The sequence below is a fragment of the Tupaia chinensis genome, unplaced genomic scaffold, assembly GCF_000334495.1.
Source record: "Tupaia chinensis unplaced genomic scaffold, TupChi_1.0 Scaffold143797_1, whole genome shotgun sequence".
NCBI classification, from domain to species: Eukaryota; Metazoa; Chordata; class Mammalia; order Scandentia; family Tupaiidae; genus Tupaia; species Tupaia belangeri.
This window is the reverse complement of record NW_006203647.1, coordinates 751,971-757,860: the sequence shown is the minus strand read 5'-3', so window position 1 is coordinate 757,860 and position 5,890 is coordinate 751,971. Positions and strand designations below refer to the sequence as shown.

The 5,890-nt window shown below is 42.1% G+C and overlaps 1 protein-coding gene and 1 pseudogene across 1 annotated transcript in view; both read right to left on the bottom strand.

Moving 5' to 3' along the window:
• The window catches only part of LOC102497243 (actin-binding LIM protein 1-like), a 245,375-nt gene that overhangs the window by 94,259 nt on the left and 145,226 nt on the right, over positions 1-5,890 (bottom strand). The window lies entirely within an intron of this gene.
• Positions 3,852-4,295, bottom strand: LOC106733461 (single-stranded DNA-binding protein, mitochondrial pseudogene; annotated as a pseudogene).

The following is a 5,890-nucleotide window of genomic DNA, read 5'->3' as shown; positions in this document are numbered from 1 at the left end:
GTGAGAAGTGGGAATTGGGAGGAAAGAACATTTAATAGATACAAAAATGAAAAGAAAGCTATTGATGATAACATGTATGGTAAGGTCTTGGACTAGATTAATATGCACCATATTCATATTGGGAAAAACCACTATGTACTCTGTAAGAATGTACAGTGATTAAATGTAAATAAATAATAATTTTTAAAAAAGAGTGAACGAGTGTCCTATGGACTGTACCCATACCCTATGTTGAATGAACTCATCTGAGAAAGGGTTGAGGGACTTCATTAGTAAGAGGCTATGAGGAGATGACCGTGGGCAGGACCTGAGTATGGAGAAGGGGGAGAAGGAGGTTTACAAGAGGGTCAGCCAGACATTGTACACTTTTGTCCTGTGCACCGCCTCCCCACTCCCACACACAATGTTAACAGAAAGAGAAACATGCTAACGCCTTGTCCCCTTTGTAACCCCCTGCCTGGACCACAAAGGGGTGGCAAAGGACTGAAGGGGAAGAGTAAAACAAGTCCCCTTACCCCACTGCCTCATTGCAAGTCTGCAGTTTGGGTTGGGCCTGAGCTAGGAAAAGAATGCAGCTCAGAAAGGATGTGAGGGGGGAAATGAAAATAAAAGGATGTGAGAACAAAGTTCTCAACTAGACTAGATTTTTGAAGAGTTGGAAATGAGCAGAAAGCTATGTGATCTGCCTATTGTTAAGAGTAAGAACGGGAGCTCTGATACAAGACAGTAAAAGCAGCAACAGGGAAAAATAAGACTTCATTGTTTTGTGCCCCTCCACCCCTGTTAGCACCCACCCTACACACTAATGGAGCAACTCACAGGCTGAAGTTCAGGACTTTGGAATCAAAGAGACAGACTCAAATTCCAACGCTGACACTGAACTGAGAAGTCTGGGCAAGTGAGGTAACCACTGGGCTTGTTTCTTTATCTATAAAATGGGTAGGTTAACAATACCTACCTTTCTAGGCTGTTGTGAGGATTATAAAAGATACACATAATCACTGAACTGAGATTTAGGCACACGGTCATGCCAATGTCTATTGTCTGGACACCTTCAATAATCTAATATCATTTACATTTCGTCTTCCCTTTAATAAAATGAAAATAGCCCACAATCCATCTCTGGGAAAGGTATTTTGGTTTCTCATTAGTTTTGTGACCACCATCATGATAATAAGAACACCTTGTGTTACACAGCTTTGACTTTCTGAAGTGCCTTACATGTCTGTGTTCTCAGTCTACCTCAGGGAGCCCATTAATCTGTGAAAATAGAGGTTATCCCCATTTTACAGACCACAGAAAATGTGAGAGCCAGCGGGATCTAGTAGATCATTTGATGCAAATGTTTTTCATTTTATTATACATAAGGAAACTAAGGCCTGGGGTGAGCCCAGATGTTGCCCAGTGTCCACAGCTAATGGTGCCTGATTAACTACAGAGCCCAAGACTTCTCTCTAGTGCCCATGAAGCCAGGCCTCGAAGTTTTCAGGACTTCTCTGAGAGTAAGCCTGCAATCATGGGCTTATTTCCCTGATTATTGTCTCTTCGACTGTAAATAGGCAAAAAAGGCCACTATGGACCAGGGTATGAGGTGTTCACTCAATAGTATAGACTGCACAAACAGAAATTGCTGTAAAAATCATGCAAGTTGTACAAAAAGACTAGAAAGAGACTTTACTCATCTAATCCATGTTTGCTGAGATGTTATAAAATATCCATAGGCTTTTAGGACAGTTCAGAGTATGCCCTTCTTTTATTGTAACTTTTTTAAAGAAAAATAAATTTTAAGTATTGAAAGTATTCTACAAATATGTTCCAGAGTTTTCAAGTTTTCCTGGAGTCCTATTTCACAATAACAACAACAGTAATAATAATAATGCCCAGCCATGGTGCTGTGCACTGCTAAGATGCTTCGTTCCACAGTTTGTGGCCACATGAGGGGCCTGGGTTCAATTCCTGGTCAAACCTAAAGGCCAGGGTGGTGGCATGTGCCTGTGGACCCCGCTACTCAGGAGGCTCAGGCAGGAGGAGGAAGCATAGCAAGACTTTATCTTTAAAAAAAAAAAAGAAAGAAAGGGAAAGGAAAAAAGAATTTGAAAAACTCAGTATTTTTCATAAATAAAACTACCACGTAAGCCTGGTACATGTGCGTGTGTGCCCAAAATCCTGAGAGGAGAATGGAGAAGGGATTGTGGCATGGCCACCCCCTCTGGGGGGTGATTTCTCTCTTTCTGTTTCTCTGTTTCTCTCTCTCTCCAGCGAGCACATAGCCATATAGCAAAAATCTCTCTACAAAAACAAAACAATCTACCATGTAAGTTTATGGCTACACATGTGGGAAAAAATAAAAGCAAAATCATTTTGTATTTGGGTTGTTATTAATAAAAAGTGAAATAAGACTTTGGAAACCCTATAAAATATCATTTTAATAAACTGTTAACTAAGAGGTACTTTATCACTAGCTAAGGAGCTTTAAGAAACAAACAAACACATTTTATTTCCAAAGTTTGACAAGGGGTCCTGAACTGACTGATATCTTGTCATACAACTGTTCCTATAGAACATGGTTTTCCTCATTTTTTTCCCTCTCAGAGACGGGGTCTTGCTATGTTGCCCACGTTGGTCTTGACCTCATAATCCTCCTGTCTTAACCTCCTGAATAGCTGGGATTCCAGACATATGCCACTCTGCTGGATTCCCAATCTTGTGTACTAAAATGGTGAAGGTAGAATGTGGGAGAACTCTTGTTCTATCCAAAAGAGAGAGAGAAAAGGGCCCTAGGAGAAGAGTGACCTGAATGAGGGTCAGAGTCTATTAGGTTAACAAGCTATCTTCAACACAAGCCTTCAAAACATGTCAGATCAGTCTCTGACTTGTGGATTCTCTCATGGGAATCACTATTTGGAGCCATATAGTGACTACCCAGTTTACACAGGACAGATAGCTCTGGTTTTCTAGGGTTCTCACCCCCACATCGGGGCTATCAGTTGTTACCTGTCCTTAGGCTTGAACTGGCTACATATATCTGTGTTACAGTCTGGCCTTCATAGGTCCTTGAGTTTGCAACACATGGAGTAAAAAATACAGGTGTTGGGACCAGCAGATGGTGTAATGGTTACGTTGCTGGACTCCCATATAAGTCAAATGCGGCACAAGTCCCAGACCCAACAGCTTCAAACTTATGCCAGGTGCTTGTGCATGTATGCCCAAAATCCTGAGAGGAGGATGGGGGAGAAGGGATTGTGGTGTGGCCATCCACCATGGGGGGTGACTTCTAACTTTCTGTCTCTCTGCCTCTGGCTAGCGCACGCGCCTCGTAGCAAAAATCTCTCTTAAAAAAATACAGATGTCGGGACCAGCAGTTGGCGTAATGGCTATGTCACTGGATTCCCATGTAGTCGACCGCAATTCGCGTCCTGGACCTGGTGGCTTAAAACTCACGCCAGGTGTGTGGGTATGCATGCCCAAGATCCCAAGAGGAGACTGGAGAAGGGATTGCGGCATGGCCATCCCCCCTGGGGGGTGATTTCTCATTTTCTGTCTCTCTGTCTCTCTCTGTCTGGTGAGCACACGCACCCTATGGCAAAAACCTCTCCAAAAAAAAAAAAATACAGATGTCGTTCATTAGTTTTTATACTATTTGGTTGTCAGGAAAGTAATGACATATTTTTCTGTTTTTCTATGCAAAATGTATCATGACTTCCCTGAACAATCCTGGCTTACAGTTCTTTTTTTTTTTTTCATTTTATATAAAAAGAGTACTTTAATTCTTTTTCTCAGAAATTATAAAGACCATACCTGATTTGGAAATGGGACTGTACCAAGCAATGGCCAAAGGAGAATCATCCATTCTACAGCGTCCCTTTGGTCTGGTCACTCAGGAATATGATGTTATCCGCTATGAGTGCTGTTGCTGGCTGTCTCACATTATTTTTACCTGGGTATTCACCATAGCCTACTTTCCTTCCACATAAATTCGAGACCCCTTTTCCACATATTGATATGCCACATCTCTGAGACCTGGATGGAATACTGATACTCTGTGCTACGTTGTCTTTTAACTGACATCACCCGTTTGGTAGACTTCATTGTCCCCTGATCTCCACATTTCCTTTGTTGCCAAACAAAATGTTGTGACTGGATTTTTTCCTTCCACCCGTCTCATGACAGGGTCCTGATCCCCTCGCCCAAGTAACTGCACACAATTCAGAGATCTTTCAAAATCAAACTGCTAGCTATTTCAGATTCATGTCTTACAAACTAATGAAGTCCTGTAATACAGGTCTTCGAAACATGGCTTCTATTTCTTCTTGTCTTACAATCTCATCTTTAGGTCTTTCCTGATGCTCTAGCCCTGACAGCCTCCAACTGCGGATCAGTTTTTTCTGGAGAGTTTTTTTTTGTTATAGTTTGTTGTTGTTGTTATAGGATGTGTGCTCTCACCAGATAGAGACAGACAGACAGACAGAAAGCGAGAAATCACCCCCTGGGGGGATGGCCACGCAGCAATCCCTTCTCCTCCATTCTCCTCGGGATCTTGGGCACGCACACATATGCACCCGGCATGAGTTTAAGCCATTGGATCCAGGACTTGAACCGCGGTCGACTACATGGGAGTCCAGCGACATAGCCATTACGCCAACTACTGGTCCCCTGGCTTACATTTTTGATATATTTAAGGTATAAAGGATTTGAGTATTTAAAAACCTCTCCTTGATCAAAAATGTTGCAATTATTAGTAGTGATAAGAGCCAAAACTGAATGACTAGAGGATACAGAAACACAAAAAATGGTTATAAATACTGGATGCAGTGAGGGAAGAGGGTAGGTTAAGGAGGAGAGACTGAAGAGGGATACTGGGGAGAGAAAGGGAGGGACGGGGTACTTGTGGGACAGAGAGATGGGTTATTGTCTGTTGAGGATGATGTGTACAGTATTCCCAACTGGACTGATGAGAAATGTATACATGTTGGAATATTCACTTTGCGAGCTAAGTGATATATATGATTGAATGTGTAGAATAAATTGAAAAAAAAGAAAAGAATGTTGGTCTAGGGATCAGCAGATGGCATAATGGTTACATCACCCCATGTAGTTGACTGCAATTTGAGGCCCTGATCTCGCAGCTTAAAACTCACACTAGGAGTGTGTGCATGCATGCCCAAGACCCTGAGAGGAGAATGAAGGAAAAGGGATTGTGGCATGGCCATTTCTCCTAGGAGGTGATTTCTTGCTTTCTGTGTATCTGTCTCTCTGGTGAGTGCACACACCTGCTAGCAAAAATCTCTCTCTCTTAAAAAAAAAAAAAAAAAAAGAATGTCAGTCTAGTGAAGTGGATACTTGTTGTACAGTTGAATGGTGACCTTCATCTTCATCTGGGCTGTTCACTGTTACTGTAATCCCAATCAGACACCTATGAATTGACAATTATTGACTGATCACAGTCCATGTTTTTAATTTAAACCAAGTCAGGGATCAGCAGGTGGCGTGGTGGTTAAGGCGCTGGAATTCCCACATGGCCAACCATGGTTCGAGTCCTGGACCTGGTGGCTTGCTTTCTCACTCTCCCTCTCTCTTTCTCTTTCTCTCTATGTCTTTCTCTGGCAAAACTCATGTGAAAATAATAATAATAATAAGTAAATAAAAATAATAATTCTTTAAAAAAAAGAAAAAATATTTAAACAAAGTCATTGGAATCAGTTCGCATTTTTCTTTTATAGTGTATCATAACAAATTCCAAGGGCAGGGAACCAGCAGTTAGTGTAATGGCTATGTCGCTGGACTCCCATGTAGTCAACTGCGGGTCGCGTCCCAGACCCGGTGGCTTAAAACTCACGCTGGGCGCATGTGCATGCGTGCCCAAGATCCCGAGAGAAAAATGGAGGAGAAG